General features: G+C 41.7%; 1 long non-coding RNA gene across 1 annotated transcript in view; it reads left to right on the top strand.

Moving 5' to 3' along the window:
- LOC308253053 overlaps positions 1–25,232 on the top strand; it is a 62,107-nt gene that overhangs the window by 25,808 nt on the left and 11,067 nt on the right. Inside the window, exons 2-4 of the long non-coding RNA XR_013961092.1 lie at positions 8,923–9,055; positions 9,783–9,917; positions 18,845–18,912. This is a non-coding gene — a long non-coding RNA (uncharacterized lncRNA). The remainder of the gene's footprint in view (positions 1–8,922; positions 9,056–9,782; positions 9,918–18,844; positions 18,913–25,232) is intronic.

Raw genomic sequence — 25,232 nt, forward strand, 5'->3', positions numbered from 1 at the left:
CTAAACTGGCCTTAAACATAAGGGTGTGTATCCATTTCACATAAGAAGTCTAGAGATAGGTGGTTCTGGGGCTATGCAATTCTCTTGGTTCTAGAATGACAGTATGGTGCAGTGATGAGGGGCCCAGCCCCTGCCATTAGTTCCCCTGGATTCAGCTCCCAGCTTTGTTGCTTTTCGGCTGTGTGACTCACATTACTTAACTTCTCTGAGCCTCAATTCTCTCCTCTGTGAAACTGAAGATAACAATAGCACTTCCCTCCCTGGGTCCTTATGAGCATTAAATTAATTAGCATAATGTAGACTGCTTAGCCAGGGCCTATATAAGCGTTAGTTCTTATCTTTGTTTATTAATATCACCCTCCCATTGCCATGAGAGTTCCCAAGGCAACAAGTTTCACACTGCACATGACAGTACGAGGGCAGGAAGGAAAGTATGGGAGGAGGAGAGGACAGAGGCTGAGAATGACACAAACTCCTCTTGCGCATCTCTCTCCTTTTGCAAGGAGAAAAATCTTCCCAGATGCCTCTACCCCTTTACATTGGAGCCTATGGATCAGGATGGGGCCACATTGGGCAATACTTGGCAAAGAGAACTAGAATTATCATGGTTTAGAGTCTTTGTGCTATCTAACATGGTAGCCACTAGCCACAGGAAGTGATTTAGAGTTCAATTAAAATTAGCCCTGGCTGGGTGGCTCAGTTGGTTGCAGGTTCAATTCCTGGTCAGAGCACATACCTAGGTTGTAGATTCCATCCCCAGTTAGAGCATGTACTGGAGGCAACAGATCAATGTTTCTTTCTCATAATTAAAATTCAGTTACTCAATCACACAAGCCACATTTCAAGTGCTCAATAGCCACATGGAGCTGGTGGTCTCCATAACAGACAGTGCAGATATAGACCTTTCCCATCCTCACAGCAAGTTCTGTGGACAGCGCTGCAATCAGAGTTCATGCATGAGAGACCCACCTTGGGCTCTGTTCCCAAGGAAGAGGTGGCTGTTGGGTTGGTAATCAACAAGGAAGGAGGAGCAGGAAGAAGGACCATCACAGACGCTGGTGAGACCAGCACAGTGGGTGTGAATGTGGTATTCAGGGAGAAACTCAGAGAAGTTAAAGAAGTCACATTAGACTTCAAGTTCACCATGCTGGCTTCTCTGCCCAGTAGGTTCCCTACACACAGGACTCTGGGTATCTGACTGGTGGAAATTGGAATGACCAGGAAGGATGTTTTTAGAGCCCCATTTGAATAACTTCAGTGCCTACATCCTGAACACCAACCTAAAGTTACAGCAAGGCCCTGCAAATCACCACACAGATATTGGCTATTTTTATGATTGTCACGTAGTGAAAAACATTTTCCACTTCGCATAATCACCATGAGGCATAACATGATATAACAGTGCCCTCCCGAAAGTCTACCACGGAGCCCTGCACCAAGGTTGTCACTGGCTTACCCAGGGGCCTTGGGGACCATGAAAGTCCTCTGAGCTCTTCTCAGTGTTAGAGAAGGTGTCAGTTGACTGCAGCAAGAATGCAGCTGGAGTCATAATAATAACGATTGTGCATTTATGCTGAACTATATGCCAGGTGCTTGCCTAAAGTCAGGAAATGGCAGAGTGGGATTCACGCCCAGATATTTTACTGCCAGTGCCAGGCACCCTGCCATACTTTCTCCCCAGAACTCTAGATGACAAAGCTCTTCGGGGATCAGTCAGAGCAATGGTTCTCAAATTCCAGCGAGCATCAGAATCATCCAGGAAGCCGGTTAAAACCCAGATCTCTGGGCCAGCAATGTGCTCAGCAGATTCTGCCTCTCAGCAAGGGAGAGCTGAGTGTGTGGATCTCTTCACAATGCCATGTTCAAGAACATCCTGTTGGTAACTTGAAATCAGTCACAGTGGGAGAATTTAAACTTTGGGAACCAGCAAATTCTGGAGACTCAGCGTTTCAACCTTCACCAGCACACCACTGACGAGGCCCCATCCGCAAATTCTCTGATTTGGAAAACTGGGATAGGGCCTGAGAATTTACATTTTTAATACGTTTCCAGGTGTCTGCTGGTCCAGGGGCCACACTTTGAGAACCACTTAGAAAATCGTTTCAGAGAGCCCTGAGATGGACAACAGAGTCTTGTCCAGACATAAGCCATCATTGGCAGGAATGCTGGTGGTCTCATCGAGGAATGTTGCCTGTAGATGACTCTATATTAAATTGATGCTAGTAAGTGCTAATATTTACAGTTTTGACTATAGTCGGCTGCTGTCCTAGTCACCTCATGCATTAGCTCATCCAATCCTCCCAACAACCCTAGCCATCAGGTTTTATTATTATAGCTGAGACGGAAGCACGGAGCAGTCAAATGCCTCGTCCAAGGTTGTTCAGGGAACAGGTGGTGTCATTGAGATGTGAACCCGGGCAGTCTGGCTCCAGAGTCCAGGAGTTTAACTGCTACACTGCAAATCACAGATGAAACCTGACTGTAGTTCTGCCAAATATAAATCTAGTAACAGTTCCCTCAAAAAAAAAAAAAAAACTTCAAAGAACATACTCAGAAAAGGGAATTCGAATTTGTTCCTCCCAACTAGACTTTCCTGACTTAAAAGAAAATGAAGAAGTTTTCATTCCTCTCATCCTCTCTCCAACATCCTGAATGTGCTGGACCACACTACCAGCTGATGAGAAAGTCATTCTCCTGGGTCAGGGGTCAGTGCACTTTTTCTGTACAGGACAAGATAGTAAGCAAATGCTTTAGGCTTTGCAGGTCATACTGTCTCTGCTGCAACTACTCAACTCTGCATTGTAGTTTGAAAGCAGCTGGACAGGGTATGTAAGAATGAGTGTGGCTATGACCCAGTAAAACTTTGTTTACAAAAACAGGCAACGGGCCCTATTCAGCTGTGATGACCTGTCCTAGATTCATCTTGTTCCTAATTAACTAGCAGGAACTCCGCCTTCATTAAGTTCCGGCAGAATTTTAGCAAAAACAAATACACAGAACTATAAAAACACTATGTACAAACATAGAGCATTGGTTACAGACAGCAACCTGCAGATAATACCACCCTGTGTTCAGTCTCTCACCAAGCCTTCTTCCAAGGGTGAGAGGAGGGTGGTGTTGATGTGTGGGTGCTGACGGTCATGGATGTGGAGGTTCATGGGATTAAACATGAGTGTCCAGGAGAGAGAGTTAATAGCTACAGACCTGCAAGAACAGACGAGAGGGCAGAGGTGGGAGTAATTAAACCTCCCTCCTTGTAACCCAAAAGTGGCCCACAGTGCCAGCGAAGGTACCACCCTCCTCCCTAGGAGAAGATGCCAACAAGATGAGAAGGGAGCTCTGGTTTCTAGAAGCCTGACTCCTTCCTCATCCACGTGTGAAAGAGGCCTAAAGATTGATACCACCTGGAAGAGAATGGGGAGACCTGTAGTTCATTTCCAGCTCTTAGGCACTTAGGGCTCAGGAAAGAAAATGAGGCATGATTCCCAGCACGAAGGAGATCAGAGTGGTGCCAAAACTTCCTCCCGGAGCACCTTCCTAAATGGCGCCTCAATTTGCACCCTAGTGCAAAATACTACTTTCATCAGAAGTGGGGGTTGGGGAACAACTGGAAATGCCTTTTAAAAATCTGTCATCTTCTGCTCCAGGAAGTTTCTAAGGACATGAAATTTCCTCTTCAGATCTGAATCCTGGGTGTCCAGATGAGGTTTCTTTCTACCACTGAGCCTTACACGCTACACTTCTTACATTAAAAAATCGATGTCTTGCCCTAGCCAGTTTGGCTCAGTGGATAGTGTCAGACTGCAGACCAAGGGGTCCCAGGTTCGATCCCAGTCAAGGGCACATACCTCGGTTGGATGTGTTTCTCTCACATCGCTGTTTCTCTCTGTCTTTGCCTCTCTCTTCCACTCTCTCTAAAAATCAATGGGTGAGGATTTTTTTTTAAAGTCGATGTCTTTGTGGTTGCTGCCAAGATATCTGAGTTCATTTGTAGCATTTTTATCCTAAGAAAATTTATTTCCATATGTAGTTGAGATGAAAACTATATGGCATCCATTAAAAAATAGGTGCTTTATAATAATGCTATTTGAAGCTACAATTGTGTTTCTGCCCTCAGTGTGTCTTATCTTAAGCCATATGCTGTTGTGAATTAAAAGGAAGGGACTTACAAACCAAATGGTTTCTCTGAATAGCATGAATCCTGTCAAGAATAGTTTGTGACAAAAGCTAAAGGTTGTGCTGTTGCCTTTCAAGCACAACCAAGTTCAACATCTGAACTATTTCTGCTGTCTCTTAAATATTAGGATGTAACACATTTGGGATATTTGTTGACATTTGTTATACTTTTGATGAACAATTAGCCTGCAAGACTATTAACAGGAAATTCCATTCATGAGATAAGCAGCTGTTCGTGCAAACCTTCAGCCAGATCATGGGACCAAAAATCTTCTTTATGCAACTAATGTTTGTTGAATAGTCAGCATTCCTTAGGTATCCAAAAGGAAGTGCTTTGAAAATAACTTTTATGGCTAAATTTGACTCCTATGTTCATAAGGAAAAAAATAAGTCTTCTGACTCATTTTGGACTCTTGTAGCTTGTAAAATGTGAATATTTAATAGTGTCCCTAATCACCATATACATTTCAAATAGCAGGTACCAAGAAACGACTGACCCTAGTAATTTCCAACCTGTAATACAGAATCATAAAGCCAGTATTAACAACCCTAACTCCACAGCATATCATGGTGGATTCTTATTTCATTTCTGAAGCATAGGCTTTGAGTGCCTACCATTATATGGAACACTCTCTTATTCAAAAATATACATCTCTTCCATTTTTTACTACAGTTATTAAAACACTTAATGTAATATTCCCATTGCAATATTTATTTAGGATCCACTAAATAAATGCTAGGAATACAGCTTCAAAATAGTGAGAGGCCAATGACTGGTAAGTAACTAGTTAGATTCCAATGCCATAAGAGAAATGATGGCCGTTCTGTGAAAGTACTAGAAAGGCAATACATTTTCCACTGGGGAAAGGGTTTGATCAAAGATTCACTCCCCAGCCATCAATCATCAAATTCTAAATACCATTGCCACCCACTCCTCTTCCTCTTTCTCTCCAACTGCCTCATCTCCCCCTCCTCTCTACCCCACCACGGACAAAAAAGGAAATCTGAAAGGGCCTGCCATTTATTTTAAAGTCAAAACAAAAGACCATAATTGTGTCCCCATCAGTAAAATATTTCTGAGCAGGCGTTCCCATTGTGTGTGCACTTATTTATAAATTATACACATGTCCTACTCTGGAGTAGCATATTAAATATTGGTAAAGTTTTTCAGATTAAAGACCACATCTGCATCAAATTTTCTCCTAATATTTTCTTGCATCTTTTTTGGGGGTACAAGCCACCCCTGCAACTTGTGAGACCACTACTCAAAACAGCCACCAGAACAAACTTTCTGAAAAGCTATCACATCATAATTATGACCCAGTCTAAACTTTGCAATTTATGGTGTGTAGCTTTTACTTAAGTGTTGTTGTTTTTTAAATAAACAAAGGTCCCTTCTGGATTTCTTTTCTTGCCCATTATAGCCTCAGATCTGGCTGTAAGGATAAACAGGTACCTGCTCAGATAAACGAATTCCACACTCCCTCACCGTCACCCTCAGCTTCATCCCCTCCTAGCCAGCTCCCTGCTCCAGTCCTGCTGAACTTCTGGCAGCAAAGGCATTAAGATAGAAAAGACGCTGCCTGCTCCTGGGGGTTCATGACCACCAGATGCCAACTGGTTTTCTAGTTGAGATCACCCCTGAGATTTAATTGGCCGGAAGTCCAAACTACAACTTTTCAGGAGGGTTATGGAGTGTCCCTTTTAGTAAAGGTGGCCAAAAGGTACAAACTTTCAGTTATAAGTAAGTCCTAGAGACGTATGGACAGCATGGTAATACAGTTAATAATACTGTATTGTACATTTGAAAGTTGTTAAGACAGTTGATCTTAAAAGTTCTCATCATAAGAAAAAAATTGTAATTATGTGGTGATGGATGTTGACTAAATTTATTGTGGTGATCATTTTGCAATATATATGTATATCAAGTGGTACACCTTATACAATACAATGTGGTATAGCAATTATATCTCCATTTAAAAAAATAAATATTAAGAAATAATAATTAGCCCTAGACCGTTTGGCTCAATGGATAGAGTGTCGGCCTGTGGACTGAAGGGTCCCAGGTTCAATTCCTGTCAAGGGAACATGCCCATGTTGCAGGCTTCATCCCCAGTAGGGGGAGTGCAGGAGGCAGCCGATCAATGATTCTCTCTCATCATTGATGTTTCTATCTCTCTCTCTCTCCCTCTCCCTTCCTCTCTGAAGTCAATAAAAATATATTTATAAAATATGAAAAAAGAAATAATAATTAATAATAATTTTAATATTAATAAAAAGAAGCGTTTCTTTTAAAGCATTTTAAAATCCTAAAGTGTGAGGTGAGTCCTGTTACATGACAGAAAATGAGCCCATGTATGTTCTGGCTCCAACTGCTGTAACGATTAACTATATAAATCTAAAATGTATCCCACTATGCACCTAAGACCTTCCCCATTCCACATTATTCATGTCATTTCCATCAGTTTCTCTCTCCCTGTATAGGCTAGCCCTTCATTCAGCAGCAGAGAGTGTCACCCTGAAGCTACGCCCTCTGGAATGGGGCTAGGGGGGAATTCCCTTTCATCCCCTGAGACCCTCCCCAAAGTCACCTCCTCCTGTGACAAGGTTCAAACACTTTAGACAAGGTTAGTTACATCTTTTCCTAAATTTTCACAAAATGTGTACAAATCTCTATTACTTAAATGCCAACATTCAGTCTGTTTTCATGAGTATCAGGGTGAGAAAACTCACTATTGCCCTGACCAGGTGGCTCAGTTGGTTGGAGTCTCATCCAATACACCAAAGGGTTGTGGGTCTGATGTATGGGAGGCGGCCTCTCTCACATTGATATTCTCCTCTCTCTCTCTCTCTCTCTCTCTCTCTCTCTCTCTCTCTCTCATCGTTAAACACGTCCTCATGTGAGGATAAAAAGAAAACTCATTATTCCCACTTAGCTCTAGCAGCTCAGTTTGGGGATGGAAGTGTTTGTATGAGAAAATACTTGATGCCAGTTAGGGTCCAAGGTGAAGCCCTGAGGGTGTAATTTTTTAAAATTTCTTTATAGATTAAGGTATTACATATGTGTCCTCATGCCTCCATTAATCCCCCAAGTCCCCCCACTCATGCCCTGAGGGTGTAATTTTTTAAAAAATATATTTTATTGATTTTACAGAGAGAGGAAGGGAGAGAGATAGAGAGTTAGAACCATCGATGAGAGAGAAACATCAATCAGCTGCCTCCTGCACACCCCCTACTGGGGATGTGCCCGCAACCAAGGTACATGCCCTTGACCAGAATCGAACCTGGGACCTTTCCGTCCACAGGCCGACGCTCTACCCATTGAGCCAAACTGGTCAGGGCCTAAGGGTGTAATTTTGAAGCAAAGGGCAGAAAGATAGTTCAACTGCTCTGCTCATTTAATGAAAGAGAATTAGATGGATGGTGTGAGTGAGTTATGGGAGAGCAGAAAAGTGAGGCAGATAAGAGAGAAGGAAAGGAGAAGAAGAAAGAACAGAAAGGAGTTCAGCAAAGGAGTGGAGGGATGGAATTAGAGTTGGTGGAAATGCCCAAGACACATCTGAAGAACAGGGGGTCTAGTATTCAATTTTAAAGTGATCACTCTAAGGCTGTGCAATATAACCATCCTTGTCATCAAATCACCAGCAGAAATCTACTACATACAGCTGCATCGTGTGTGCTCTATTTAAATGCAAGGAGCAAATTTTTTGAAAATGGAAGGCTTATGTCCTATGTTTGAGTTGACGCCAAGGAAAAGATAAAGTAACAGCTGTAAGACATAGAGTGGAGGATAAGAAGGCAGTAGAAGCTGGAAGCTGAAAGCAGACGTGACTGGGAGTGTGACACCGGAATGTACAGGAGTTTGGGCAAAAGCATTGAACTTCCAATTGTCTGGTGGACAAGGGATTTGAGCAGATCTGACCTAGATCTAAGAAGTGCACAGTGGGCAGCCCAGCTGATACGTGGCTTACTCAAATATGTGACTCTGCTGTATCTGAAATCTTTGAGATCTTAAACTATGAACTCTTCCAGGACAGGAGGGTAAAGTATTCATTTTCTCCCAGCAGAGCCAAGTGCCTGCTTAAGTAATAGCTGATGAAAGATTATTGCATCACTTTATCAACTTCAACTGGTTGATAAGTACTGAGATGTCATTTACCATAGTTGGTGATCTAAGATTCTGGGATTGCTAGCCTAAGCTATTTTTTATTTAAAGGCTCTTTGGGGTTTTTCTATGTATTATATAATAATAATATACTTATATTGTTATACTTTGGGGGTGATTTAAAAATTCTGTATTGTTGCCAAAACCGGTTTGGCTCAGTGGATAGAGCGTCGGCCTGCAGACTGAAAGGTCCCAGGTTCGATTCCGGTCAAGGGCACGTAACTTGGTTGCGGGCACATCCCCAATAGGAGGTGTGCAAGAGGCAGCTGATCGATGTTTCTCTCTCATCGATGTTTCTAACTCTCTATCCCTCTCCCTTCCTCTCTGTAAAAAATCAATAAAATAAAATTCTGTATTGTTTGATGGTATCAAGCAGTGTGTCAACCCCTTGAAGTCTCCATCATTTTTCAGTGTTGTAATGAATATCATGAAGAAGTTCAGGTCACAAGAACCTACCAGGGGCCAGAAGATGACTAATCCTATAGGGACTGTTGTGGGTTGAATTGTGCCCTCCCCCCTCAATTTGTATGTTGAAATCCTAATACTGAGTACTTCAAAATATGTTTGTTTTGGAGATACAGATGTGTTTACACCCAGAGGAAAGACCAGGTGAAGACACAGTGAAAAGGGGGCCTTCTACAAGCCAAGGAGAGAGACTTCAGAAGAAAGCAAACCTGCCAACATCTTGATCTTGGAGTTCCAGCCTCTAGAACTGTAAGAAGATTAATATTCTGTTGTTTAACACCCAGCCTGTGGTCATTTGTTTTGGCAGTCCTAGAAAGCAAAGATAGGAACCATATTTTCCAAACTAAAAATTAGGACACATGACCTTACAATACAAGTGATTTATAGAAGCAATCGACTGAAATACCTTGAAATATTTGAAATCCAGCCATATATAACCCATAGTCTTACTTCCAAATAGGACTTGACTTAATCCTAGAAAAATACTTTTATTCAATTCTTTTTTAAAAAAATCTTAGAAAGGGGGTTCTATTACCACCACTGGAAATGTACCAAATCTCAATTTTGAAAGTGAGGTTTTACTATCATGCATTATTTTGGCGCCATTTAAAAACCAAATCAAATGTAATTTAAAGAGAATTAAGGGCAGAAATCCATGGACTTTTTTCCCTTAATATGTACTAAATTACTATAAGCACACGCCATTCTATTTTTAGGAGAAAGGAAATGGAAGAACCCTGAATACCTTCAGGAGGACAAATCCTATAAGAGGAACAGCACAGGCCAGCATCGGCAGCCTCTTAGGCCAACCGGCTACATAATTAGAAAACACCCAGGGGGTTATGGGTGGTAGAGAGTGGGAAGGAATTTGTTTAAACTAAATATTCTCTAAGATCTAAATCAAGAAATGAATTGGACTCTCACCTTGGTTGTTGGTACAGTGCATATTAAACACAATGTCTGTTTTCTCCCTTAGAGCAAGAATAAAAAGGCAATGCTCTTATTTATTAATATGATCAAACAAAAATGCTAACTTCTATATGTTTAAAAGCCCATTGGGGATCCCAAGAACATAACGAAGCATATGGAATCCTCATCAAATGAAAGCCAGGTATGATTTTTTTATTTTATTTTTTTTTTTGCCTCTCACCAGAAAACTTCAGACTCACAGACCTCATAAGTCTGCATTTCTGTTCTTTCCACAAGTTAGAGAAATGTAGCTAAGTAAAAAGGAAAATTAAATTATGAATATTTCTGGAAGAAATACAATTATTTGACTTCTGGGGTCAGATGACAAAATGGACCCAAATTATAAAATTGCTCAATTTACAAAAGCCAATGAAGAAAATGAAGATGCATAGCTAGAAAAAAATAAATTGTATCAACTCTTCTTAGACAAAAGAGGAGGAAAAACTCATATTGAAAAGTGTTACCCATTTCCTCAAAAAATTAAAAATGGAACTCCCATTTGACCTAGTAATCCCACTTCTAGGAATATATCCCAAGAAACCAGAAACACTAGTCAGAAAGAACATATGCACCCCTATGTTCATAGCAGCACAATTCACCATAGCTAAGATTTGGAAACAATCTAAGTGCCCATCAGCAGATGAGTGCATTAAAAAGCTGCGATACATCTACACCCGTGGTCTGCAAACTCATTAGTCAACAGAGCCAAATATCAACAGTACAACGATTGAAATTTCTTTTGAGAGCCAAATTTTTTAAACTTAAACTTCTTCTAACGCCACTTCTTCAAAATAGACTCGCCCAGGCCGTGGTATTTTGTGGAAGAACCACACTCAAGGGGCCAAAGAGCCGCATGTGGGTCGCGAGCCGCAGTTTGCCGACCACGGATCTACACAATGGAATACTATGCTGCTATAAAAAAGAAAGAACTCTTACCATTCACAACAGTATGGATGGACCTGGAGAGCATTATGCTAAGTGAAATAAGCCAGTCAGAGAAAGATAAATATCACATGATCTCACTCATATGTGGAATATAATGAACAACATAAACTGATGAACAAAAATAGAGACAGAGAAGCATCGAACAGCCTGTCAAACTTCAGTGGGAAGACAGGGGTGGGCATGGGGGAGGGTAAGAGATCAACCAAAGGACTTGTATGCATGCATATAAGCATAACCAATGGACACAGACACTAGGGGGGTGAGGGCATGTGCCAGGGGGTAGGGGGTGGGGGTTGGGGAGAGGTCAATGGGGGGAAAAGGAAACCTATGTAATACTATATGTAATACTTTAAACAATAAAAAAAGAAGAAGAAACAGCTCTTATTTCCGAATAAAACATTGAGCAATTTTGAAAGTTTGTAAATGACCAACTATGGAGAAGCATATTTTAAAAACATAAATAAATAGTGATTTTTCCCAACACCAACAAAAAAAGAAAAGTGTTACCCAGAGAAACATGTGTGTTTCCAAAGATGGGAAGGTAGCTCCAAGCCTCATATCCCCAGAAGCAGTATCAAAACCAAATAGATGAGTGTGGAAAATACTGGGAGAAAAATCTCCCTAATTTCTCCCAGCTGGAGGGCATGGGTAGGCAGCCCAGGAGACCTGAGAAGTTTCACCCTCTCTGCTCGCTGACTCCCCCACAGGACTATTCAGGGAAAAGAGGATGTGCATGAGGGCCCAGAGATGATTGTCTCCATTTACAAACGGGTTTCCAAGAGTGAAAGACAAAACAGAAAATACGTAACACAAAACTACTGAGATTTTGGGGGCCCAAGGCATGAAACTGCACAGAAGCCTCATTTAAAATCCTCAACTTCTCTTCAGATTAAAACTGCCATCACCATAGTGGGATATAGAAGACCCTTCACTACTTACTAGCTGTGTGACCTTGGCCAGGTTACTTAATGTCTCTTAGTTTCCATTTCCTCATCTGTAAAATTAAAGTTATTATAATAGCTAAATACAAGTTTAAAACGAGTTAATATATATGAAGCACTTAGAAAAGTGTGGGGCACATAGTAAACACTCTATTAGTGTTACCTATTACTATTATTACTGTAATTGTTGCAGTCCATAAGCCTTCCTTTTCTTTTCTCCCTCTGGCTAGAATGGGTGTGGGAGGTATTCATTGTGGTCCAGGTACCACCTATGTTACTGCTGATTTAAAATAAGAAGATTCAATGCCTGGCCGAATGAAGTTCTCAATCTATTGGGGCAGGGGAAGGCAAATGTATCAACAAATGAGCCACCCAAGCTCCCTCAGTGCTTGCCCCAGTCTGTGCATGGCAGGGTACTCAAGCCCTGGGGAAAATTTATTTGCCAGATCCCTACTATTAACACCAGTCATCAACTCCATGAAGATACGGGGAATTCCCACTTCTCTTTCAGTGGCCAATTGTGTTTCAGTCATTTTACCGTAAAATAGTCTATGTTCTTGCCTGACTGGCATGACTCAGTGGTTGAGCGTCAACCTATGAACCAGGAGGTCACGGTTCAATTCCCAGTCAGGGCACATGCCCAGATTGTGGGCTCCATCCCCAATGCGGGAAGCAGCTGATCAATGATTCTCTTTCATCATTGATGTTTCTCTCTCTCTCTCTCCCCCTCTCCCTTCCTCTCTGAAATCAATAAAGATCCTATATAATAAAAGGGTAATATGCAAATTGACTGAACAGCGGAGTGACGGGTCGCTGTGATATGCACTGACCACCAGGGGTCAGACGCTCAACACAAGAGCCGGGCTCATGGCTGGCCAGCGCAGCAAAGGTGGCAGGAGCCTCTCCCACCTCTGCAGCAGTGCTAAGGATGTCCAGGAAGGCTGGCCTAAGCCATCAGTTGGACATCCCCCAAGGGCTCCCAGATTGCGAGAGGGCGCAGGCCAGGCTGAGGCCCCCTCCCCTCCCCCAGTGCACGAATCTCATGCACCGGGCCTCTAGTGTGTGTGTGTGTGTGTGTGTGTGTGATTTTTTTTTAAGAGCATTAACTTTTAACAAAACAAAAAAAATAGTCTATGTTCTTCCAACTCTTTCTGTTCTGGTGTTGTGCACTAACATCATCACTCTGAGTCAGCCCCCTTTTATCATACCTCTTGCACAATTTGCTACATAAGCATGGCACATCAAAGCACAACAAAACTTATCTCTTAAGTCCCTGCATTACATGTCTAAGTATCCTGACTTGGCATGTAACCCAGGTCCTGTCCTTCATTCCTCTGGAATTAACACAGCACCCAGTGCATGTATAGTCCACATACTACATTCTTAATCTTCTTTTTATCTCTTCTTCTCCATTCCTTTGATCCTTAAGAACAAAGAATGGAAAAACAGCTCAAAAGCAGAGCCATGGTGTATGGCTGCACTAACTGTGCACCATTATGTGAACAAGGACCCTAGAGTTCGTCAGTCTACAATCTGAACAACCCTATGTGGCCTCTCTGCCAGCACGCATTCTAACAGAATGTGCATGTAGCACATTAGGAGCACAGCAGATAGAGTGCTCAGCTCCCTTTGGGAAGGTCAGGGAAAGCTGTATAAGACAAGTGGTTATTGGCCATTCTTCCAAAAGTCTGGGTAGGGAGAAGAAGCAGTATATGAAAAGGCACAGATGTATAAAACAGTGCAACATTCAGGCATTACAAGATTAGCAAGGACTGGGGAATATCTAGAGCAGAGAGGATAATGGGAGGAACAGCTGAAGATACAATCATGTGGGGACTTTCTTGTTATGCCAATGAATTGAGTGTATAGGGGTGCCTGTGTGTGTGTGTGTAGGTAGGGGTGGTCTTAGAATTAGGGGAATGGGTTACACATGATCAAATTTGTGCTTTAGAAAGATCACTATATCTTTGGGGTCAGTTAATCTGGGAGACCACTTGGAGGCTCTCATCATAATCTGAGAACTAAAGATGAGTATCAATACTGATTAATGCAGAGACTTCAGAAGCATATAACAAACAGATTAGATAAGACATAATGACTAATTGGGATGGAGAGTAAGTTGAAGAAGACTGGTATAACTTTCAGAACCCTAGTTCCAGTAACTGGGTGAAGGAGAGTACTTTTGGCCAATGCTAACAGAGTAGGGGAAGAGCAGGCTTGAAAGAGTTGATATAGGTTCAAGTAGAAGAGCCCTTGAGACATGCACGTAAATAAATATATCAAGTCCCCAGTTGGTAATTTGGGTCTGAAGTTCAAGAGAAAGATTTGAGTTTCATTTCAAAGTCATGACAGAAGATGACAGCACATACAAGTGAGAAGTAGAGATTGCTAGTGCGGGGTATTAGATGGGGACTTTGTAAAGAAAAATAGACAAAACACAAGGTTGAGGAGGGTACTTTTTTTTTCTAATGGTACTTGAAAATATTAATGGATGCAAGAAAGGAATAAGGCAAAAGGGAGCAATAAAAACATGAGAAGGACGGAATAACTGGAACTAGATGGGGAAGGGCATTGATTAAGAGCACAGTTCAGGGTGTCATTTGAACAGAGACCTTTCTGAGACTCCAGGTTCCTTGAGATGTAGGTTGGAAAATGAGGGCTTTCACATCTAAGAACTCTATATTCTCTAGGAAATAGGAAAGTAGTCACTAATCAATTGTCATTCTTTTCAATAACAATTTTCTGAACACCTACCAAGTACCCTGGCACCACAGTAGGCATTCTCCTGGTCCTCTTGGAGCTTAAAATCTGGTGGCATGGCAGGCATTACTTTAAAAATCATATAAATAAGTGTAAAATGGCAACTGTGATAGATGCTATGAAGATTTACATGATGCAATAAGAGTTTATAGTGAGAGGAATTGACCTATTAAGGTATCACTGAAGCCTTCCTTGCTGAAGTAACACAATTAGGACATGTCCCTTGAGAAAGAGACATGACTCCAAGCTACAAATTGTCAACCAGAAAAGAGACAGGAGGAGGGTCAGCATGTGCAAAACTCCAAGCCAGGATGAAAAAATAGTTGATGTGGATGGAGCAGAAAGAGTGAGGGAAAGTGTGGCGAAAGATGAAGCTAGAGACATAAGTAAGACCAGACCAGGTAGGACCTTGCAAGACATTGCAGGAAGGTATTTTTAAACTGTAAAGTACTAGGAAGACATTGAAGAATTTGAAGAAGGACTGGGGGTAGAGGTCACATAATCACATTTGTATTTTATAAAGTTGATTTTAGCTGCAGCTCACAGAAGGGATTAGAGAAATCAGGAGAGGACAAGATAGACCCATTTCTGTAATCCTGGGAAGAAATTCTTATAGCTCATAAAAGGTGGTGGTGGTAAAATAGAGAGAGATGATTTCAAAGATTTTTATGAAGTGAAATTCAATAAGATAAGGTGAAAAGTGTATTGAGGTTGGCTCCTAGATTTCCAGTCTGCACACATTTGGGTGAGTTGCTAAAGTGCAGTACACTGGAAGTAAACTGGGATTGAGAAAGGATCATGAGTTTTTTTCTAAATATATTTGTTTTAATGTATTCTTGAGACATTCAAGAGTAAATGTCAAGTAGAATGCTGGACACATGAGCGTGGATCTTAAAGGAGAAGTCTGAACTGTAGATACAAAGAGTAGGCATCACTAGAGTAAGATTGTTTATGAAAATAATATAGAGGAAAGGACAGGGCCCAAGACAGACCCTTGAGGAGCTCAGACATTCAGTGGGTAGATAGAAGATGGTGAGACTGTGAAGGGAAAGAAGAAATGGCCAGAAATGTAAGAGAGATTTTAAAAAAAAACAAAAAACAAAAAAAAAACTAAGGCAGTTTCATGGCATAGAAAATGAGAGATGAGAAAGTTCCAGAAAGACGAAATATCCAAGAATGTTGCTAAGAAGAAAGATGAGAGTAGAAATGTCCGTTCAGCCCTAACCAGTTTGGCTCAGTAGATAGAGCATCGGCCTGCAGACTGAAGGGTCCCGGGTTCGATTCCAATCAAAGGCATGTACCTTGGTTGCAGGCACATCCCCAGTAGGGGGTGTGCGGGAGGCAGCTGATCAATGTTTCTCTCTCATCTATGTTTCCAACTCTCTATCCCTCTCCCTTCCTCTCTGTAAAAAATCAATAAAATACATTTTTTTAAAAAAAGAAATGTCCGTTCAGTTGACATGAATCCCGTGGGGGTAATAAAGCCAGAAATCACACTGGGCAGGTTGAGGAATGAGTAGGAGGAGAAAATGGAGACAGTGAATATAAACAATGCTACTAAGAAATTTATCTTGAGTCATGGACTGAGACTAAAAGGGATAAAAATTGAGAAGGTGCCTTGAGGAGAGAGGGAGGACAGTTAAGACAAGCAGCTGCGAGTTATTAAAGAGAGAACTGACCTAGAACAAGTGAAAAAATATAATGAACTGGGAAGACAGACTTCCCTTAATTTGTAGTGGCACCAGTTTGCCTGGGTGGGCAATTCTTTCTAGCTATCAAAGTCTAAACTGAGGAAATACCAAATTGTGGTTAAAGAAGAAGAAGAAAAGAGAGAAATAAACAACCAATGAGGAGACAATGAAGTAGAGAGGCTTGAGAGAATGAAGTTCAAATTGGCCATGGGACCCAGGCTCCATATGGAAGGAATTGTGGTTCCCAGGAGCCTGATCATTTATCGGAAAATGAATGAGTCAAGGGATTAGGGACCTTAATAAAGACGAAAGACATATTTAGGGGAAATGCAGGGTTAAGAAGCTGAGACAGTAGGTGAAGCAGATGCTGTTGAAGGCCCTCGAATATCTATGGTCATCCTTATTTCTATGCCTCTACTCTGGCCAGGCTGTTACTTACTTTTGGCTCAGGGCCTTTTCAGGCCAGAAATTCTGGGCAGTTTATGTCCCTTAGAAGCAGCCTCAGCCAATGACTGATGGAAATTGGCAGATAACTCCCCAGCTCCCCAGGGTGAGCATTTGGAGGGATGTTCTAGTTCCTTCTCTGCCTTGTCTCAGCCTCACTCCCCACTACCCCACTGAGATTAGCTCCCAATAAACTACTTGTACTGGAATCTCTCCTCAGGGTCTGCTGCTTGAGATGTAGGTTGGAAAAGTGAGACTTAAACCAAAATAGTAGGCAATTGCTGTTGAAGTTTTTAGAGGTGATGCTGGGGATAAAAAGGGCACAAGATGTGCTAGTGAGAGAGGTCTACTCAGATGCCGTGGAAGTGAATGCTGTTGGTTCTGAAATCTTAGATAACCATGTTTGGGGTTACCTATAGGGATGTCAAATTGACCTTAGATGTTTTAGATGGTGACTTAGACAAAACCATGCACCAAGTACCAATTTTCCATACTGTTGGAGAGAGATTAGAAGGCTAGTAGATTAGAGTGATCCACAGGGGTGTAGGATAGGTTAGGTGGATGGCATGACCCCAAACAAAGAGGATTTTTAACCAAGGGAAGTGGAGTAATGTCTAGCCCCAGGAGAGGGGAGTGAGGACAATGTTGACTCCCTCTCCTGGATTAGAATACATATACTGTAAGAGAAAGAGCAGCCCCCACTGCAGAGAGCCTAACTGAAGGAAAGCAATGTCCCTATGAGAGGACAACAGATTCATCGGCAATGGGTTGAAGATACGGAGAAAGTCTTTACAGGAGGTTCCAGATGGTTTAGGATGGAGGTCAACAGATAGGGGATAAGTCAAAGAGGATGAAATACAGGAGGTATGGGTTAAGGGGGTAAATAGAGGTTGTGCATTTTGATCAGTGCCTTGGATCACTCCCCTTATGAGGCAGGATCCCATGCAGCTAGTGTCCACAGTCACACACCCATGTGTGGTGGAATTGGAGAAACTGAACCAGGCAGTTGGGCTCTAGAGATCACTAGCCACCATTCAGTGCTGTCCCTGAGGTTCAGGGCTCCAAGTGCTCTCTCAAAAGCACAGGCAGGAATCTGTACTCACATCATGCAATGCTTACACTTTAAAAAAAATGTTGGTATGCAAATGTAGACAGCACCTGGGAAGGCACATGGGTATTATTTAATTATTGTCAGCTGAACCCAGTGGCATTGGCAAAGCCATGCCCTGGGAACACGCCTTGCCAAAAGGGCAAGGGTGTTATCAGCTTGACCTTCATTTCAGCCCATGGTGTGGGGAAGTGGTTTTGATATCTAAATCCAGCCTAGCATCAGGAATGCTCAGGGCCTACTCAAGAATGCAAATAATCTCCTTTTGTCTTGACCTTTTGGTGAAACTTCCTGGTATTTGGGATATAAAATAAACTCGCTGGATTGGGTCACTGTCCCTGTCTCTCCATCAGAAGAGGACGGTGGTCCCACCCGGTCCCAGCTTTTTCCTTCTATCTCTGTGTCTTGTCTCTTTCTTTTATTTCTCAATCCCCAGCTGCCCCTACTCAGGAACTGGACCCACTCTCTAGCCATGCTGGACACGGAAAGAGAGAAATACCTACATGCAAAACATGATTATGTGGGAATATGCAAAGTAATAAAACAATCAATTAATAATAACTATACTTGTACTCTGGCACCACTGTCTTTCTTTTTTTAAATCCAGGCTTCTGTTTTTACCACCCGTCTCTATCACAGTAAACAACGTTAGCATCCAAAAGACTGACATTAAAAGAATTATTATCTGTTCAGAGTTCATTCCAAAAAGGAATCTGCTATATAGCAACTTCTGAATTGGGTTCAGTCTATGCTCTTTGATGCACTACAGATGTTACTGCAGAACAGCTAATCTAATAATCTCCTGTCCAGCAGAAAGCAAGACTCCTGGAAGGGCTGAGTCACGTGGCTCAGAGCCCCCTCAGGAATGAAAGCTCTCCCCCAGCTGCTGACAATGCTGCAGGCCCAAACCCTCAGTGTGTCGCCTCCTATGGAAAGTGCCATGGCTCAAAAGAGTTTCTCTGCTCAAGGTCACTGCCCTTCCCTGGATGCCGCATCTAACGGGAGTGGGAATAGGGGGAGTGTATGTAAAGGCCAAGCCCTCTATCCCAAGGCAAGTCAACTCTGAAGTGCCACCTCAGTTGCAGAGCTCCTAGTGGGGTCAGCTGAAACCTTTATCGGGACTGCATCACAGCTAGACTTCCCTTACTTAATCTTGCTTCCTTCCTCTCTTTTTTTATAGGTGCCAATCTCAAAAACACGCCCTAATAAACATCCTTCACTTAATCTCCATCACAGAGTCTGAAAAAGGTAAAACTCCAGGAATCGGATCTGACAGTCCAATGTTGGTTTATAGAAAATGTGCCATTTGCCAGGTATTGAACAGGGGAGGGGAAAGACCTTATGCCAAGTCATATGGACTGGGAATTGAATCCTCACCTTATATTTTCTCAGGGGAAGTTTGTAAAATTCTTTGACTACAGAACTATTTTGTGCTTGGTATTTCTCTTAGAGCTCAGGGTAGGATAACCACCCTGGTTTGGGCAGGTCTGGGGAGGGGTGGGTTCTGGGAGGGATGACTTTTAGGACTATAACTGGGATAGCTCTGGATAAACCAAGATGTCAATCAAGGTCAGTAGGAGGCATGACTTTTAGGACTATAACTGGGACAGCTCTGGTCAAACCAGGGTGTTGGTCAAGGTCAGTAACTTTGGGGGTGTTTAGAATTGAGAAATGAGGCTTGTTGACCCCCTGGAGAGAGAGAGAATGATTGGAATCTGCTACTCCCATCCCTGCTACCCCATCCACTGCCAATTTCTATGTATGGGCTGGGCTTTAGTCCAGCGTCCATAGACTAGGATGTGGAGGACCTGTTGTGTAATACTGATGAGTTGATATAAGAAGGAAATCCATGCTTTTCTGCCAAAGAAACTGAGGCTTAAGAAATCTCTGACCTACCCAAAGTTCCTAAAGAAGAATGCTAGAGCCAGAATCAATATTAAATCAGAAGCATCCCTTAATTCCCTAGTTAACTTCTATTATGATGACTGAAATATCTAGAAGAAAGCAAAAGACCAACTTAGGTAACAACTCTGTCTCAAACCACTCAGACCTCTATATCCTGATTAGCTTTGGAAAGTGTCTCACTGTACACTGGCATGACTTGACAGGCTGAGCCCCAAGACGGATTTCACAGCAGTCCCCCACACTCGTGTACATTTCACGTTGTCAGGTCTGGGATATCAAGTTGGAATACATGTGCAGCCAGGGTGTCCCTAAATTGTAACTTGCATCCCCAAGTAAGGACTTTTTAACTCCATGTGCAGATGTTGTGACTCTCAGGCCAGTGGGCACCTGCCTCTGTGTGTAGACACAAGCACACACTGACTCAGAGAACTTGGGCTCCATGTATGGCACGCAAAGCCCACATTTACATTCAGGACCCAAGACAAAGCCTTTCAGGCCACTGGCCTGAATAAATAAATACTTTCTGCAATCAATGTAGCCGCCTACTTTGTTCTTGGGCTTGTCATGATGAACTTCATAGATGTTTATATGATCAGTGGCTAGCTACCAAGAATAGATTTAAACGGGGGAAATGCAGACAGCTCAAAAAGGAATGTTGGATTGGGGGATCCTGTTTTCTGTTTGTCCACCAAAACGGGAATTCTTCAGTAGCTGAGAGGTGTCCCAGGGGCCCAGAGGAAACACTTTGTGAAAAAAATCTCCCCAGATGAGTAATCATATCAGCAGCCTTATTTGTTGCAAGTATTCCGTCATCTGCTTATGTTAACTTATCTAAACTGTGAGAAATTAAAATTTAGGGCAACAATGGGTGCCCATGACTTTGAATACGTCACATCTTACGTATATTGACCATAGGCTGTTGGCAAGCAGCCATTAGCCAAAAGGACATAAACACCCATAAACTGAGAATAGTTCCCATTTTATTTCCACTCAGATGTGTAATACCCACAATTTCCATTGCTGTTTGTTAAAGTAATCTTACTCCCACAAGGTGCTTGTAAAGCCATAGAATTCCCCCGGTGTCAGGGTTAGTAACAAGTCCTTCGTTATAAATCATACATTCAAAAGAATAAGCCAACTTCAAATAAGGATTCGAAGAACATTTACCTAACGAACAAAAATAAAGACAGACAAGCACCTCATAAATTAGTTTGCTAATCCGACAGTTTATGCTTAATGGTTTCATTAACTGTAATCCTAATTTGTTGTAAGGTTTTGCTTAGTTCCCTGGTTAAATGGCAGCATGAAAGCGTGGTTTATCCATAGGAGCCTCTGGGATATTTATTAAAAGGTGATACACGCATACACACAGACACACACACACGGTTTTTAATCCTATCTTAACATAAAATAAGTTAACATGAGTATCTCATGTGTTTCTTGTGAAACTTTTTGGTTGGCATTTCAAAATACTTTTTATTTCATATTGTTTTATGATGAGAAGATTAATACTGCCGATGTGGAAACATTTTCTACACTGGCCAACTTAAATCGTTTTAAAGTTCAAAAGTAAAGGGTGACATATTTTTCACTTTGCCTCCAGGTTTGACGAAAATTAAAAGCAGACTTTATAAGCAGATACCATGATTTCATAATGGGGACAAAAGCATTTACAATGCAAAGAACCCCTTGGGAGCTCTTGCACTTTCTGAAACAATGGTCAGGGTGGAATTCGGTTTTCTGCACGTCTAATGTTTAAAAACAGCTGTTTTTTGTTTTGGTGTATTTCTTTTCCCTAAAAGAATCTCATTCACCCTAAAATTTTCTGACATTCATAATGGCTTTTGCCCATGCCATTTGGGAAATGCACTTCTGATTTCCCAATTTATTTATTTATTATAAATATCATAAAATAAATGAGGTGGTAATGCCCATCATTACTGCTACCTGGTAGAAAGACGATTCCAATTTTCATATCCTGCCATAAGGAACCATACCCTAAAATACTCCTTTTTATTATTGTCCAACAGAGCACTGAAAATGTTCAGGATAATTTCTTTTCAGATTAATGAGAGAGAATTACCTGTAATTTTAAATTACTTAACCATTTCTAAGGTAACATGTTTGGACAGGTAGTAGGTGAGGTCCTATGGGCTAAAATGTATTTCTTCTTTCTGGTGACTTGGATTTTTTTTTCTGCATTTGCAATCTCTAGATTAAAAGACTTCAAGAAACCAACTGTCACAATGTCAATTCAAGGATTTAAAAATTTTAAGTGTTTGCCTTTGTGGTTCCTTAGTTTGGGGCTCTTCAAAATATAAGCTTTTTTGTAACTAGATGTAGTTCATAAGAGTAATGCAATAAAACAATAAAATCTGCCCCCATCTGTGAGTTTGGGGAGTTAAGATAATTAAGGTAAAAAAAAAATTGAAGTTCAGATTATAAAACAAAATAGTCTACATGCACATCATCACATTGGAAAAATTTTAATTTAATTAGGCAAATTAAAGAGAAATAAATTAAAGATAGTTATCTGTTTTTTGCTGCCTAGCAAATTATCTCAAACATAGTGTCATCCAGCCTTGGCCAGATAGCTCAGTTGGTTAGAGCATTGTCTTGTAAACCAAAAGGTTGAGGGTTCGATTCCCTGTCAGGGCACATACCTAGGTTTCAAGTTTGACCCCTGATGAGGCATGTATGAGAGCCAACCAATTGATCTTTCTCTCTCGCATCTCTCTGTCTCTCCCTTCCTCTCTCTAAAATCAACAAACATATCCTTGGGTGAGGATTAAAAATCCTCACCAATCCCAATTCTTTATTTAGTTCATAATTGTGTGGGTCAGTGACTTGGGTTGGACTCAACCCATGATCCTTCTGGGTTCTCATCTACAGTCACTCATTTATCTGTTATCAGCTGCTGTTTCTGAGGTGAGCTGGTGGGTGCTCTAGAGGCTGGTTCATTCCTGCTGGCCTCATGTACATGTCTGGCAGTTGGATGGTTGTTGACTAGGGTACCTTGGTTGTCTGAAAGCCCAGGGAAGGGGGAGAGAGGGGGAGGGAGAGAGAGAGAGAGAGAGAGAGAGAGAGAGAGAGAGAGAGAGAGAGAGAGAGAGAGAGAGATTCTGCTGCATACCATTGATCAAAGCATGTCACAACTTCAGCCCAGGTTCAAGGGATAGAGAAATAGACTCCATCTCTTGATGGGTGGGGGGCCAAATGCAGGGAGGGACAGAATCAGTAGCCATTTTTATAATCCACTGCAGTATCAAATTGCTTGTTTGAAAGCAAGAAGAAAAGCAGGGTTTAGAATGCTTAGAAGCAATGGCTAGAACCATTAAGTTTCCCTTGACTTTTGGCAAGTTAGTTGCCTCCCATACACACCCAGACCCAGGATCGAAACTGCAACCTGGGTATGTGCCCTGACCAAGAATCAAACCCACAACCTCTAGGTGTACCGGATGATGCTCCAACCAACTGAGCCACACTGGCCAGGGCAGGTGGCAATCTTATTTTTATGAAAAGACTAAATGTGTACGTTTTTACAGATAGAAAATACACCTAGGCAATGTTTCTCGGGAAAGAAAGTCTCTGGATTGCAAAGTGTAAAGGCATGTGACGACAGATGACCTCACATGCTGTCACTGCATCCTCTGATTCTCAGTCTTAGAAATAGAAATAATAGAAATAGACATGATAGAAACAAATGCATGCAACTCAGAGAATTTACAGAATGGAGGAAGGAGGCGAGCAGCTTTGAGTGGATGTGAGCCTGAGTCCCAGGAAGGCAGACAGAGGTAAAGAGAAGGGAAGTCTGTTAGATATAAGCACCCATGGGCTGTCTTCACAGGAAGTCCAGTCTCACAATGGAGCCAGAGAACAGACGCCAGAAGAAAGTGGCTCCAGGAACAGAAGAATTTGATAAACACCCTAGATATCAGTGAGAAAATACCAGTTTGTTGGAGCTAAAAATAAGAAAATTGCATGCCTTCTTGCATTCTTTGCCTAGAGTGAGATCCAAAGAAAAACAGACCCATTGGCCTGGGAGAGCATTTTAGAAAGAGCATCTTAATGACATCCTTCTGGTATTGTTTTTCTTCAGACCTCTGATGCCCACTCCTATTCTCTCTTGCAGCTCCCTGCAACAGTTGGTCACTGTGACTCCTGAGAACTTGCTATGGATGTGAAATCCCTCCTCTTTAATTTAAGTCCATGTCTACTAATTTGGTCCTTCACAAAAGTGATAAAAAAAAAAAAACTGGCCCGCATTCCCCACATTAAAACCTTTCATTTATCTAAAGATTGTCATTAAGCCTCCCTCAGCCTGCTTTTCTTTGGACCAAACAACCCCACATGCTTGAACTTTTCCTCATAAAACTAATTGTCATCCTTTACAACATCTTTTTGTGCCTCTGGTTTCTTCACATCGGTTTTTAACAGCAGAAACAAACAAGCCAAAAAAACAAAACAAAACAAAACAAAAAACATGTTTCCTAGCAAAGTTGGACTAAGGAGGAGCATAAAGGGGACACAAAAGAGAGGGATTTCCTAAACCATCCCTGTCTTACTTCTGGCCTCTCAGCCTCATGCTGGCTTTTCCCCACAGATCCACTGCATCTCTAAGGATACTCATTTAGGAAGCGGAGCCCGCCCCACCCAGGTCATGTTGCCGCTAAACTTGTACCTTGTAATAACCTCTGAGACAGCCAACAGTAACAGCTGCATCTAACTTTGTTGCCCTGTGCTAACAGCTCACAACCACTCTAAGTGGTAGGTCTATCATTATCCACATTTTACAGCAAAGGACACAGGCCTGGGGAGGTTTGAGAACTTGCCTGAGATGATCATGTTGCTGAGTGGTGAGGTCTGCATTGCCACCCAACCGCTGGAACTCTGGGTCCCAGTTTGAGCTATGTCCTCATGTCTATCTGTGGATTGTAGTTAATGTTATCCCTTTTTACACCGATGGGCTGAATCCCTGTTCCTCAGCAAATACATCTCTCAACACCACTCCTGATTTATCAAGGTCATTTACAAACGTATACTGGCTCTCAGTCTAGAGAATTACCAACTTGTCTATCTACGTAACAACTGCAGTTTCGGCCAGTATGTTGTCATTAGCTTCATTCCCAATGAAGCTTGAAAATTTGATCTTTAAATTGTGGATGTTAAAAGCAATAAGAGCTAGCATTAGGCACTGTTGTTGGCATGTTGCGTACCTTAACTTCTTTACCCCAAATGGTGCTTTAGAGGGGGGTAAAGGAGTTAAGGTATGCAACATGCCAACAACAGTGGTGCCAACAACAGTACTAGTGTTTCTTCCAATGTTCCTGATTAAGGCACAGAGAGGGTCAATAATTTGCCCAAGGTCACTCAGCTGGAAGTTCAGCCCCACATCTTTACAAGTAACTTTGGGTTTAAAAAATAAAAATTCTATGCATATCTTGTCATCAATTCTCTTTTCAACAAACAATCTCTTTCTAAACAGGAATGTTAGGGAAAAATTGGATCATTTTACCAAATGTTATTATTTCTGCTAATGGTAAGTTAGGTTTGAAACCTTTTGCTATTTGGAAAAAATGTTTCTCCAAAATTATTGGGTTTTTGTTGTTGCTGTTTCAGGAGACATATATGTGTCACTACCCAGGGCATGACAAACATCAAAA

The sequence above is a fragment of the Plecotus auritus genome (assembly GCF_963455305.1).
Source record: "Plecotus auritus genome assembly, chromosome: 7".
Classification (NCBI taxonomy): Eukaryota; Metazoa; Chordata; class Mammalia; order Chiroptera; family Vespertilionidae; genus Plecotus; species Plecotus auritus.